The sequence below is a fragment of the Rhincodon typus genome, chromosome 18, assembly GCF_021869965.1.
Source record: "Rhincodon typus isolate 14 chromosome 18, sRhiTyp1.1, whole genome shotgun sequence".
NCBI lineage: Eukaryota > Metazoa > Chordata > Chondrichthyes > Orectolobiformes > Rhincodontidae > Rhincodon > Rhincodon typus.
In genome coordinates, this window is record NC_063349.1 from 48,314,827 (window position 1) to 48,330,394 (window position 15,568).

A 15,568-nucleotide genomic window follows, 5' to 3' on the forward strand; every position below is an offset into this window, starting at 1 on the left:
CTGAGAAGGAGATGTTATCTGGTGCAGGAATTGAACCCATGCTATTAGCATCACTAACCAGCTGTCCAACCAGCTGAGCTAACCAACTCCCCACCCAAATTCCATGACAATGGTGATCAAAATTGGAAAAGTATTTCATTGAAACTTAGAAGTATTTCATTGAAATTTGCTATTTCACTGCTGATATTAATTCTTTTATGCAGTTTAATCCCACTGCTACGTCTTCTCCTAAGCATTTGCTCCATGTCGTGCATAGGCGCTGATTATGCTCAAATAGGTAAATGATGAATGAGAAGCCTATTGGATAAATTTACTCATTTTCTATCACAGTCCTATGTTGCCTCTTCCCTGAATTTGAAGAGTACATCAGCTGACAAGGAACAATCAAAGGCCACCCAGACTTTATAACGCTGACATCAGTCACACCCAAACCAGTTACTAGATCAGAAACGCTCACATCGAAAGAAAATTAACAGCAATCACAAAACAGGGGCACAAAGGGCTGGCAGAGGAGGAACACTTAATGAGACACCCAACATGTACATTAAAGAAGTACAACGCATTGCATACCATCCTGAGTTACCAGTGTTTTCAGATTGCTATCTACTAGAGGATGTAATGACATAAATCCTGTAATGAACATGGTTTATTATTCAAAAAAACCCCGTAAACTGTGATATGAATGAACAATGCACTGAGCACAAAACTACCACCTCTGGTATCTGCTAAAACACAGAACAAAGACACAGTAAGACAGACTCTCTTTTAGAGTTACACCCATGGCTACTCAAGATTCCAACTTGAATACACGATCGTAGCTTCAATAGATCAGAGGTGATGCCCTCTCAAAATGACATGTGTGGAGTAGCAAAGGGACTTGCAATTGGTAATCCAATTGGTGTCAGCACTGGGTCATTGCTTAGTCCTGGACAGGCCCCAGTGTAAAAAAGGAACTCACAAGAAACCCTGAGTCTGACACTGAAGCAACTTCTTGAGATTTAAGAACTAATAAAAGTAATTGATAATAATCTGGGTGGCCATACAGTCAGCTTCAAAGCTACAGTCTGAACTAAAAGCAGAGTATGTTGAGAATGGGGATATATTGAATTTATGTGTGCATTGGGCATGTGGGTGTGTTAAGGACTGGTGCCTACTGGGGAGTGAGATGTATTGAGTGACAGGTATATTGAATTTGGCGAGGTATATGAGTGTGGGGTATATTGAGTATGTCAGGCTATATCCAAATATTGGGGATTGTTGAGCTGCAGTGATGTATTGGGAGAGGACAAGCAAGGCAAGAGAATACACAATAAATGACAAGATACTAAGTAATAGTGACAGGGGGACCTTGGAGACCTATCTACTGATTCCTGAAGGCCGCAGGTCAGCTGGATCAGGGAGTTCAGAGGCCATACAGACTGCTTTTCTCTATTACTCAATGCACAGCATTTAAGAACAGGGGAGTTATCCTAGAACTGTATAAAACTCAAATAAGGTCACAACTGGAGTACTGTGTGCAGCTAATAATCACATGACAGCAAAGATATGGTCCTGCAAGAGTGAGTACAGGGGACGTGGATGTGGCCAGGAATGCATTGTTTTGGCCATGAGGAAAGTTTGGATACACTGGAGTTCTTCTCACAATGGAATTGGAATTGGAATGGAAGTAGAATTTGGAATTAGAATTTATTGTCACTCAAGAACAGAAGTACAGGAGTACACTAAAAGATTTACAATGTCACCCCACATGTGCCATCTTAGGTACAAAGTACCTCGGTACAGTATTAGATACAAGATAAAGAGATAATGAAGAAAATGTTACATTATCTTTCAGTTATTCCTGCTATGTTAGAAAAATTAGAAGTAAAGTTAAAAAAGATAAACCTTACAGTCTTTCTCTCAAAGGCCTACAGTAGATCAGCACAGGAGGTTTCCAAACATGGTCGGACCGGGCTCGTGAACCACTAACCACCCACACTGACCCCAGTCCAACAACCAACTCCACTCTGGGCACGCTGGTCGTCCCTGCTCCACTCAGGGCACGCTGGCCGTCCCCGCTCCACTCTGGGCACACTGGCCGTCCCCGCTCCACTCGGGGCACACTGGCCGTCCCCGCTCCACTCAGGCCTCCGGCCCACTCTGCTCTGGCTGTCAGTCGCTCCAATGATGTCCATCACTCCGAGATAAGTTTCTTTTTAAAGCAAAACTAAAAAACCTTTTAAAAAAGAGAAGAATAACAAGAAAAGAGACAGAACGGACAAGCCCTGGGCTGAGGAGTCCAGATGCTGTATATATGTGGCTGCCATTTTGGAATGAATGAATGCACCTTAACATGTCTTTAAGAAGAAACTCTGTGTCTCATTTTGTCATTAATCTCTGGCTCAAATATTTCTTTGGTATACCGGAGGCAGAGAGGAGATTTAATTGAGGTATGTATAATTACAAGGAGCGTAGATAATAAATAGTGGGTAGGAAAGATCCATTTCTTTGCGCAAAGAGTTCAATAGCCTGGGCAGAGATTTGAAGTAATTGGCAGAAGGATTAAGCGAAAGTTAGAGGAGAATTGTATTTTTTCACAAAGGCAGAAACACACCGCAGCTTGAAAAAGACACTTGCATTACGCACCTGACATTCTGTAACCAATGGTGCTTTGGACCAGTTGGAAAGTGGGATTGACAGCTCCTTCTTGGGCCATCACAGATATGATGAGCCTAATGGTCACCTGGTGTGTCATTATTATTTAATGCTAGTAAATAGATAAACCACCAATATATACAATCCCTCTTCCGCACCTACACCGGCCCTAAACCCCACCTCTTCCTCCGTTACATTGATGACTGTATCGGCGCCGCCTCGTGCTCCCATGAGGAGCTCGAACAGTTCATCCACTTCACCAACACCTTCCACCCCAACCTTAAGTTCACCTGGACCATCTCTAACACCTCTCTCCCCTTCCTGGACCTCTCTGTCTCCATATCGGGCAACCACCTAGAAACCTATATTCATTTCAAGCCCACCGACTCCCACAACTACCTAGAATACACCTCTTCCCACCCACCTTCCTGCAAAAATGCCATCCCCTATTCCCAATTCCTTCGCCTCTGCCGCACCTGCTCCCAGGATGAGGCATTCCACTCCCGTACGTCTCAGATGTCCTCGTTTTTCAAGGACCACAACTTCTCCCCCTCAGTGGTCGAGAACGCCCTCAACCATGTCTCCCACATTTCCCGCAACTCATCCCTCACACACCCTCCCTGCAATAACAACCAAAACAGAATCCCCCTCGTCCTCACGTACCACCCCACCAACCTCCGGATCCAATGCATCATCCTCCGACACTTCCGCCATCTGCAATCCGACCCCACCACCAAAGACATCTTTCCTTCCCCACCCTTATCTGCTTTCCGGAGGGACCACTCTCTCCGTGACTCCCTTGTCGGCTCCACACTCCCCTCCAGCCCCACCACACCCAGCACTTTTCCCTGCAACCGCAGGAAGTGCTACACTTGCCCCCACACCTCCTCCCTCACCCCCATCCCAGGCCCCAAGAAGACTTTCCACATCAAGCAGATGTTCACCTGCACATCTGCTAATGTGGTGTACTGCATCCGCTGTACCTGTTGTGGCCTCCTCGACATCGGGGAAACCAAGCGGAGGCTGGGTGACCGCTTTGCAGAACACCTACTCTCGGTTCGCAATAAACAACTGCACCTCCCAGTCGCGAACCATTTCAACTCCCCCTCCCATTCCTCAGACAACATGTCCATCCTGGGCCTCCTGCAGTGCCACAACGATGCCACCCGAAGGTTGCAGGAACAGCAACTCATATTCCGCTTGGGAACCCTGCAGCCCAATGGTATCAATGTGGATTTCACAAGCTTCAAAATCTCCCCTCCCGCTACCGCATCCCAAAACCAGCCCAGCTCGTCCCCGCCTCCCTAACCTGTTCTTCCTCCCACCTATCCCCTCCTCCCACCTCAAGCTGCACCCCCATTTCCTACCTACTAACCTCATCATGCTCCCTTGACCTGTCCGTCCTCCCTGGACTGACCTGTCTCCTCCCTACCTCCCCACCTACACTCACCTTTACTGGCTCCATCCCCGCCTCTTTGACCTGTCTGTTTCCTCTCCAGCTATCTTCTCCTCTATCCATCTTCTATCCGCCTCCCCCTCTCTCCCTATTTATTTCAGAACCCCCTTCCCCTCCCCCAATTCTGATGAAGGGTCTCGGCCCGAAACATCAGCCTTCCTGCCCCTACGAAGCTGCTTGGCCTGCTGTGTTCATCCAGCTCTACACCTTGTTATCTCAGATTCTCCAGCATCTGCAGTTCCTACTATCTCTAATATATATTTCCAGTCTGTTTTATGTTCATTGTGTAGAATGTCTATTGTTCAGAAATATAACGAGTAGACCACAGGTATTTCTGTTGGCAATATAAGACGATTGGATTTAGGAGCTGAAGCAGGCCGCTCAGCCCTTCTAGCCTGCTCCAACATCCAATAAGATCATAGTTCAGCCTCAATCCCACTTTCCTGTCTCCCTCCCCATATCCCTTGACTCTTTTCGTCATAGTTGTACAGTCATAGAGTCATAGGGTCATACAGCATGGAAACAGACCTTTCAGTCCAACCAGTCCATTCCAACCATAATCCCAAACTAAACTAGTCCCACCTGCCTGCATTTGGCCCGTATCCCTCCAAACATTTCTTATTCATGAACATATCCAAATGTCTTTTAAACGTTGTAACTGTACCCGCATCCACCACTTCATCTGGAAGTGCATTCCATACACTAACCATTCCCTGTGTAAAAAAATTGCTGCCATGTCTTTTTTTAAATCTTTCTCCTCTCACCTTAATAATATGCCCTGTAGTCTTGAAATCCCCCACCCTAGGGAAAAGACACCTGCCATTCACATTATGTATACCCCTCACTCTTTTACAAACCTCTATAAGGTCACCTCTCAATCTCCTATGCTCCAATGAAACAAGTCCCAGCCTATCCAGCCTGCCTTTATAACTCAAACCTTCTATTCCAGGCAACATCCCGGTACATCTTTTCTGAACTCTCTCCAGCTTAATAATGTTCTTCCTATAGCAGGATGCGACCAGAACTGGACACAGTACTCTAGAAGAGGCCTCACCAATGTCCTATACAACCTCATCCATCAAACACAGTCTTGAATAATTTCAAAGGCCTAGCCTTCATTGTTCTCTGGTAATAGAGAGGTAAAGAAAATGATAATACCCTTTATGGTCAAAAAGTCAAATGTAAAAAATAGTGGTTGACTATCAGAAAGGTTATCCACAGCAATACAAGAAATAGGAATTCGAGGAGACCATTCAGCCCATCAAGCCTTGCTCCATCAATCAATACAATCATAGCTGACCTCGAGCTTCAAAACTACTTTCATGGCCTCTTCCCAAATCCCTAGCCCCTCCGTCAAAAAGCAGAAGTCTATCAATCCTGGCTTTAAATATGTTCAAGAACAGAACAGCCACAGTTCTGTGGGGTACAAATTTTCACAACTTTTTGTGTGTAGAAATGTCTCCTGATCTCAGTCCTAACTGATTGGCTCCTTATCCTGAGTCTGTTCCTTAGCGTTTTAGATTCCCCGACCAGTGGAAGCAATGTCTCAGCATCTACTCTATCAAGCACCGTCAGAATCTTGTATGTTTCAATGAGATTGCATCTCATTCCAATCTCCAGAGAGTAAAGGTTCAAGGGACTTGTTGGGACCAGCAGCATTGATGCATTTGAGGGAAGCTGGATAAGTACATGAGGAGAAAACAATAGGAGTATATGTTAATAAGGCAAGATGAAGGAGGGTTGATAGAAGTTCATGGAGTACAAACACCAGTATGGGCCGTTTGGGCAGAATGGCCTGTTCCTAGCCTGATAGTGATGCTATGTAATTTTATGTAACTGTAGAGCTCGGTGGTAAATCTGAGAATGTAGCAACAACACTACATATATATAAGCCTGCCTATTACCGACTAAGGTTAGTGTTCTTGAAGAGTAAAATGTTAAGTTGCCTGCTTGAAGAGACAGCTCAGAGTAAAGCACCTGCCCCCAGAGGTGTCCCTTACAGCATGAGGATCGAGGGCGGTGGTGACCCTCTAGTGATAGAGCGAGGTTGGTAACCCATCCTGCCAATCGTTCCTGGACTGCAGAAATTGAGGGAGAGGGAAAAACCAAGGCAAACATGACTAAGAACAAGAAGAGGCAGTGAAACGCTGCTGAATAGAGCAGGGGGTCTGAAATGTATGTGTCAATGTGAGAAGTATAATCGGCAAGGTAGGTGAACTCAGAGCTTTGGTTAGTACTTGGAACAATGCCATTATTACAATTACGGAGACTTGGCTGGAAGAGGGACAGGACTGGCAGCTGAATGTCCCAGGATTTAGATGTTTCAGGTGTGATAGAAAGGGATATAAAAGGGGTTGGGGAGTTGCATTACTGATAAAGGAGTATTTCACAGCTGTACTGAGGAAGGATACATTAGAGGACTCGTGCAGCGAGGCAGAATGGGTAGAACTCAGGAATAGAAAAAGTGAAATCACAATGCTGAGGGTATACTACAGGCCTCCCAACAGCCAGAGGGAAATAGAGAAGATATATAGACAGATTTTGGAATGATGTAAAAACAGTGGCTTTGCTGTGGTGGGTGATTTTAACTTCCCCTATATTGATTGGGATTCACTTTGTGCTAGGGGCTTGGATGGGGCAGAATTTGTAAGGACCATTCAGGAGGGTTTCTTGACACAGTGCGTAAACAGTGCAACCAGGGAAGGGGCTATAATGGACCTGGTTTTGGGAAATGAGTCCTGCCAGGTGAGTGAAATTTCGGTGGGGGAGCATTTCAGGAATAGTGACTATAATACGGTTGGTTTTAAGATACTCATGGATGGAGACAGCAGCAGTCCTTGGGTGAAGGTGTTAAATTGGAGGAAGGCAAGCTACAACAATATTAGGGAGCAACTAGAGAATGTTGATTGAAGGCGGCTGTTTGAGGGTAAATCTGCAATCGGACTTGTGGGAGTATTTCAAACGGCAGTTGATAGGAGTTCAGGAGCAGCATGTTCCTGGGAGAATGAAGGATAGGTATGGCAAATTATGTGAACGGTAGATGACCAGGGATGTTATGACCTTGGTCAAAAAGAAAAAAGAAGCATGCGTAAGGTCTAGGAGGATGGGAACTGACGAAGCCCGTTAAGTATATAAGGAAAGTAGGAAAGAACTTCAGCAAGGAATTAGAACGTCTAAAGGGGGTCATGAAAAGTCATTAGCAAACAGGATTAAGGAGAATCCCAAGGCTTTTTATACATATATAAAAAGCAGGAGGGTAGCCAGGGAAAGGGTTGGCTCACTCAAGGACAAAGGAGGGAATCTATGTGTGAAGCCAGAGGAGGTAGGTGAGGTCCTAAACAAATACTTTGTGTCACTATTCACCAAAGAGAAAGAATTGGTGGAGTATGATCTCAGGGAAGGGAGAATCGAGTTTCTAAGCCAAGTTGCTATTAAAAAGGAAGAGGTGTTGGGTGACTTAAAAAGTATTGAGGTAGATAAGTCCCCAGGTCCTGGTGGAATTGATCCCAGAATATTGATGGAAGCTAGAGAACAAATTGCTGGAGCATTGACAGGCATACTTATATCCTCTTTGGCCACAGGTGAAGTCCCAGAGGACTGGAGAATAGCCAATGTTGTCCCATTGTTTAAGAAGGGTAACAGGGATAATCCAGGAAATTACAGGTTTGTGAGCCTCACGTCAGTGGTAGGGAAATTATTGTAAAAGATTCTCAGGGACAAGATCCAAACCCATTTAGAAGTAAATGGACTTATTAGCGATAGACAGCATGGTTTTGTGTGTGGGAGGTCATGCCTCACGAACATGATTGAGTTTTTTGAGGAGGAGACAAAGATGATTGATGAGGGAAAAGTGGTTGATGTTGTCTACATGGGCTTCAGTAAAGTCTTTGACAGGGTCCCCCATGGCAGACTGGTACAGGGTGCCCCATGGCAGACTGGCACAAAAGGTGAAGTCATATAGAATCAGGGGTGAGCTGGTAAGAAGGATACAGAACTGGCTTAGTCATAGGAGACAGAAGGTAGCGGTGGAAGGATGCTTTTCGGAATGGAGGGTTGTGAATAGTGGTGTTCCACAGGGGTGTGTGCTGGGACCTCTGCTGTTCGTGGTCTACATAAATGATTTGGAGGAAAATGAAGCTGGTCTAATTAGTAAGTTTGTGGATGATACAAAGATTGATGAAGTTGCAGATACTGAGGAGGACTGACAGAGGATACAGCAGGATATGGATCAGTTGGAGGCATGGGCAGAAAAATGGCAGATGGAGATTAATGCAGACAAATGTGACGTGATGCATTTTGCAAGGTCCAGTACAGGTGGAAATGATATAGTGAATGGCAGAACCCTTAGGAGTATTGACATGCAGAGGGATCTGGGTGTGCAGGTCCACAGATCACTGAAGGTGGCAGCGCAGGTAGATAAGGCAGTAAAAAAGGCCTAAGGCATGCTTGCCTTTATTGGAAGGGGCATTGAGTATAAGGATAGGCAAGTTATGGTGCAGCTTTATAGAACTTTAGGTAGATCACACTTGGAATATTGCCTACAGTCATGGTCACCACACTGCCAAAGGATGTGGATGCTTTGGAGAGGGTACAGAAAACGTTTACCAGGATGTTGCCTGGTCTGGGGGATTTTAGCTATGAAGAAAGGTTGGATAAACTAGGTTTGTTTTCACTGGAATGCAAGAAGTTGAGGGAAACCTGATAGAAGTTTATAAGATTGTGAATGGCATGGATAGAGTGGAAAGTATGAGGCTTTTTCTCAGGGTGGAGGGGGTCAATTACTAGGGGACACAAGTTCAAAGTGTGAGGAGGAAGTTTAAAAGAGATGTGTGAGGCAAGTTTTTCACACAAAGGGTGGTGAGTGCCTGGAACACGCTGCCAGAGGAGGTGGTGGAAGCAGACACAATAGCAGCTTTCAAGAAGCACCTGGACGAATACATGAATGGGAAGGGAATAGAGGGATACGGATCCTGTAAGTGAAGACAGTTTTAGTATGGAAGGGCAAAATGTGTCGGCACAGGCTTGGAGGGCCAAAGAGCTGTTCCTGTGCTGTATTGCTCTTTATTTTTTGATTAGGTCACATATTCAGTCACATTCTCCCTGTTCAGGCTAATCCTGAATTTCCCTCCTCCTGACACCCCCTTTGGAGGATTGGTACAGACTCAATGGGTCGAATGGCCTCTATCCGTACTGCAGGAATTCTGTGATTGTTAACTTGCCAACCAATCAGCATTCTCACTTCATACAGGATCAATGTTATGTCCCTTCACTTTCGTATTTCTTGCAAAGTGTCCTGATGAGCACAAGATGAAAAGCTTCAACAAAATGTGTTGCTTGTCAGCAGTACTGAAATTTTGTAGTACCAAGCAATTATTTGTTAGGACCATGAGTTTTATAAGATTATATTACTATGGGCCTTAGCTTTAAGCTTAGGGGTAAATAAAGGGGGCAAGTAACTTGATCTGAGGTCTGACATAAACCTGGGTGGTTTGACATTAGAGATCAAATGTTTTACCAAGAGGAAGGTGCAAGGTATTTACACTTGGAAGCAGTGGTAACAATCTTTGGAAGACTCTTCCAAAGTCCCAGAAAAATTTTACAGATATCGGGTCGTAGACAGTTAAATTGTAAATTATCAAGTAACTTCTGGGTGAATGTGAATAGGGATCAAGGATAGCTAATCACCTTTGCCACCTGGATATTTCATATTGGAATGGAAATAGAGCAGAAAAAGCCATTTTTGTGGTCAGGTTTCCTACAGTTTAATGGATGTCAGAGACAGGCAAACAGCAGTTTCGTGTGGACAGTCCAGAGAAAGCTTTGCAAGTTAGCACGGAGGTCAAAGGGAGATAGTTTCCAATTGAAGGACACATCCTGCAGTCTTTCACAGACTCTGCGGAGATGTGCCCTTGCCTGGTCAATGTAAAAGGAAATTAATTGAAACAGGCTTCACTGCTGGTGATGGATTTAAGAAACAATCCAAAAACTGAGATAAGCCCTGGAGACTGTCCCTGAAAGTTACTAATTAGTAAAACAGGGATATGGAAAGCTGTTGGAAGCTGGGAGCTACTGTAAACTGTTTATTAAAAGGAAACTCTGGAATTCTGTGGAGAGTGTGATAAGCACACATTTTCTGTAGCTTAATGCATATGTTTCTACAATAAAGCATTTAGTCAAGAGTATTTTTGTTTTAATCATTTGTTACAATAAAAGTTTTAAAATGTGAAAAAGCTTCCCTGTCATTCTTTCTGCCACTAACTGAAAGTTGGGAATCTCTTGTTTTTTAAAGTTACTGGTCCATTTAAAGTATTGTAACATTTTGTGCATATATACCCACAGCTCATTTTGCTCCTTCATCCTGTTTGGAATCTCATCCTTTATTTTATAATCTCAAGCACAACCCATACAATATTTTCTCTCTGAAGGGTGTGGTTCCAAGGCTAGAAAATTGGGGCTAAAGGATTAGCAAGGCCTAGAACATATAATTATGGTTATTGCAGACAGCATCTCTAAATATAAAGATTATGTAGCCTAGTCTAGAAACTGGGCTACTCTGACTTTGCACAGACAGCGCTGTTTTCATTTGCACCCTTTAAATTCCATGTTTTTGACCAGAGAACAAATGTAAAATTGGACACAGGATAAATGGATTATTTCTGTACAAAAATACAGTATTAGCTCTAAGAGAATCCAGGACAAATGGATGGATGTATCAAATGGTGGCTAACTCACTCCTCCAAGGGATAATTCCTTGAAATAGAATTGGGTAATTGTCCTGCAACTCAATCAGGCACCAAAAGTGGCACTTTGCTGACCTCATTATCACCAGCAATTTATGGTTCATATACAAGCCCAAGGCTAGTGAGATCGAGGTTTCAGATGAGTCAATGGCCAGGAGGGAGGAGCGTCTGATCAATCACCATGGCAACCAATTCTTGCTATTTGCAATGAAGACACACTTAACAACTGAGCAGGAATGCAATAGCGCAATGACAGCATTCCAGAAATTGCAGGTATATTTGTATGGCGTACACATAGACTACAATTCTCTGCTATTGTGAAATGAAACTTGTAATAAGTTAAATTTACAAAGTCACTTACATTAGCAGGCTGTGGTGCAGCAGAGGACAGAAAATGGTACAGATTGAGATTTCTCAAATCAGAATAAAATGCCAATTGAATGCACAAGCGTTTATGCATTGACCATTCTTCTGGAATCGATGATTCAGTTAACAAGAACAACCTGACAAGAACAGGTCAGATGCTAGGAATCCTGCGATGAGTAACTCACCTCCTGACTCCCCAAAGCCCATCCACCACCTACAAGGCACAGCTCAAGAGTGTGATGGAATAATCCGCACTTGCCTGGATGGGTGCAGCCCCTCAAGAAGGTCAACATCATCCAGGACAACACAACCAAATTGATTGGCACCATATCTGTCACCTTCATTCTCTCCCTCCATCAACAATGCACAGTGGCAGCAATGTGTACAATCTACAAAATAGTACTACAGTAACTAGCCCAAGTTTCTCCAACAGCATTTTTCAAACCTGTAAGCCCACCACCTAGACGGCAGCAGATACATGTGTAAAGACCACATTTCTTTTATTTTTTTTTCTTTATTTTTGATTGTGAACAAAAATACTTTTTTTAAAAATGGACAATGGATTATATTACTGCACTTCTAAAAATCAAGCTGCTGGAATTCATTGTAAGGTGTGTTTACATTGCTGCTTGGTAAGTGTGGGGAAGGTGAGATAAGACAGCATGGCACAGGGGAGGTGCAGAGTGAAATTCAACCAGCAACAGGTACCTGATTGGTTTGTGCAACTGTGACCAGCTGTGAATGCCAAAAATCATCAACTCTGACACTCTTTGATTGGTTTCTGGGCAGCTGAACAGTTAGCGGGTGTGACCAATACAGTGGGAGATGCCTTCAGACTTATGGAAAGGTAGGTTGCACATCTCTTCAGAAAAAATACCTGAAACAAGCCAGCTATTTTCTCCCACCAGTTGCTGCCTTTAACCAGGAACTATGAAACTTTGTAGCTAGTGTACCAATTGACCTGTGCCTCCTGGAGAAAGGACATTGAAAAACATAAGTTCTTGAGATGCATAAAGATCATATCAGCAAACCCAATGGACTGGTGCTATTGCACTGTGCTTCTCCAGAAATTCTCCCTCCATCAATAAAAACAATGACTTTTTTTTTACTGTCTGTGTCTGAGTAAGGACTTTAAAGGTGGGTTAGAGTTTTAACTAATAGGGCCATACATTGATAGCTCATAACTGGTTACCCATGATCAGAATTTACCTATTTGTAAGAAACAGTTGTTCTTTTTAAGTACAGGAAGGTGGTCAGTGTCCTCTGTTAATTTGATTGCAACAGACAGGTAAATCGGGGAGTTATGTTCTTTGATTAATAATAATACTAGCTAAAATAGCAGAAAGCAAGAGACAGGGTTAGTTTCTATCAAAGATGCTTACCAAAATAAATGGAGGAAAATTCTAGTGAATGAAAAGCTGGGATTTGGCACAAAACACACATGCAAAGAGCTTTCCTTGCAACACAAGGAATGCTGTCTTCAACTGCCACCAAGTCAGTTTACTACATTTCTTTTATTTCATTCATGTGATGTGGGTATCGCTAGCTGGGCCAGCATTTATTGCCTGTCCCTAGTTGCTCTTGAGAATCTTACCCTCCCTTCATTTACACTTAACTCCCTTTTAAATAAACACTACTGAGCTTAGATGCTAGTTTTTTGTGATTCATGCATGAAGATTCCTAAATCCCTCCATTCTGCAGTTTGCCGCAGCCTTTCTTTATTTAAATAAAATCCAGCTCCTCTATTCTTCCCACCAAGGTGCTTAACGTTACATTTTCTGACATTATATTTCATTTGACAAGATTTTGCTCACTTACTCAATCTGTCTACACTCAGCTGAAGTCACCTTCATGACTTGCCTTCCCAGCTATTGTTTTATCATTCACTAACTTGGTGATAGTACATTTACTTGCCAAATTCAAATCATTAATATATAATGTAAATAGTTGTGACCTCAGCACTGATCTCTGTGGCACTCCACTATTTAGAGGTTGCCATCCTGAAAATGCCACTCTATCCCAACTTTCTGTCTTCTATTAGTTAGTCAATCCTCTATCAATATTAATATGCAACCTCCAACACCATGGGCTCTTATCTTATGAAATAGCCGAATGTGTGGCACCTTATCAAACACCTGAAAGTCCACATATATTATATCCACTGCTTTCCCTTAAGCTAACTTGCTTGTCACCTCCCCAAAGAGTTCTAGCAAATTTGTCAGGTGTGATTTCCCCTTCATGTAACTGTGCTGGCTCTGCTATTCATCATATTACATATTTCTAAATGGTCTGCATGACATCCTTTATAATAGACTCTAACAATTTCCAAATAACAGATGATAGGCTAAGTGGCCTACAGGTGCCTGTTTTTGTTTCCTTCCCCCCTAAGTAAAGGTGTTGCATTGGCGATTGGATGTGAAGAAATTACTTCACTCAAAGGGTTTGCAAACCTTCGGAATTATCAACCTCAGAGAACTGTAAATGCTCCATCATTGAGTATATTTAAGGCTGGGATGGACAGATTTTTCACCTCTCAAGATCAGCCATAATTATATTGAAGGATGGAAATGAGTTCGATGGTCCCAGTGGTCTACTCCTGCTCCAATTTCTTGCCTTCTTATACTCTGGGGTTGTCTCCTCATGACCCTGAATAACTACAAATAACGAATGCTGTTATCCCGGAAACAAATATTTGATAAAAATAGATAGGAAAGCACTACTCCTCTGAATAGATTTTAAATCGTTTGGGATAGATCCAACAGCAGATCAAGATTAAGAAAATTTTTCTATCATTCATATTGGGCGAGGATATGGAACATCCTACCTGAAAAGATACTTAACTTCAAAAGGGAGTTGGACCAATGATTGAGGATGAACAACTTACTGGGCTGCAGAGAACATTCTAAGAGTTGGTACCGGCACAATAGCCCGAATAGCCTCCTTCCATGCTGATTCAAATTTTTTTTTTTTTTTTAAATTACCCGATATGTGATGCTTTGTAAAATATTCCCTTAAATCTGGAGATTGCATGATTGCACACAGGCTGGTTCGAGGTCAGACCATTGAAAAAGGTCAAAGTTGAACAAAGGGTCACTTCCACGTAGATTGACGGCAGAAATCGAAGAAATCAAATTCGAGGTAGAGCCCCAAAACTGTACCCGAACCCCAAAATTCCAACAGTACCCTAAATTCCCATGGTGGGTTGCGTCTGTTGGAACTGGGGGCATTTCCTGTATCCACACGCCAATCAGTGAATCTAAATTTCAGTAAGTGCCCAACATAGAATTAGGAGACACCGGGGTGATAATTATGGGGGGATTGCCCTTTTCCCCCAGTAATGAAAGACTTAGAATAACTCATTTTCCCAGAAACCTCCCCAGCATTTATATAGTCAATAACCACCAAGAAAAGGAAACATTCTTGTCAAGCCTTCTTGAACAGGACCACAGGTGCCTTGGAGCACCACAACCTGCAAATTCCCTTCCAAGCCACTCAACATCCTGATGTGGAAATAGATCACTGTTTCTTTACTGGGACTGGTCAAAATTCCTGGAACACCCTCCCAAAGGACATTGTGGATTGACCTACAGCACAGGAACTGCAGCGGTTCAAGAAGACAGCTCACCACCACCTTCTCAAAGGCACGTTCTCCCTGTGTCTACGTGTGTCTCCTCCAGGTGCTCCAGTTTCCTCTCAAAGTCCAAAGCTGTGCAGGTTAGGTGGATTGGCTATGCTAAAAATTGCCATGTAGAGTCCAAGGAATGTATAGCTTAGGTGGGTTAGCCATGGTAAGAAAACCCATGTGGGGTTATGGGGATGGCATGGGTCTGTGTGGGATGCTTGTTGGAGGGTCGGTGCTGACCCAATGGGCCAAATAGCCTCTTTCTGCACTGAAGGGATTCTATGATTCTCTGAATTAGGAATCAGCAATAAACAGTAGTCCAACTGGAGACATTCCCAATCTTATTTTCCTTCTGGTTCCCCAAATGTTTGGCTGCAAAGAGAATTGACGTTTTGTTTGTCATCCTCTAACTGAACAGAAACTGAGCCTAACTTGTTAATTATGAATTGATAAATTGAGTGCTCACTTAATCACTGTCACTGATAAGCCCCGCACCAGTCGCCAAGACATTAACTTGCAGCCTTGTTTCCACTGACTGCTCACTCACCTGTACACCTCAAAAACTGACCACTCACTCACCTGTATACCTCAGAAACTCACCACTCACCTGTACACCTCAGAAACTGGCCTCTCACCTGTACACCTCCAAAACTGACCACACACTCACCTGCACACTTCAGAAACTGACCACTCACCTGTACCCCTCAGAAACTGACCACTCACCTGTACACCTCCAAAACTGACCAGACA

General features: G+C 43.4%; 1 protein-coding gene across 2 annotated transcripts in view; it reads right to left on the reverse strand.

Moving 5' to 3' along the window:
• The window catches only part of rassf3 (Ras association domain family member 3), a 214,127-nt gene that overhangs the window by 198,079 nt on the left and 480 nt on the right, over window positions 1-15,568 (reverse strand). The window lies entirely within an intron of this gene.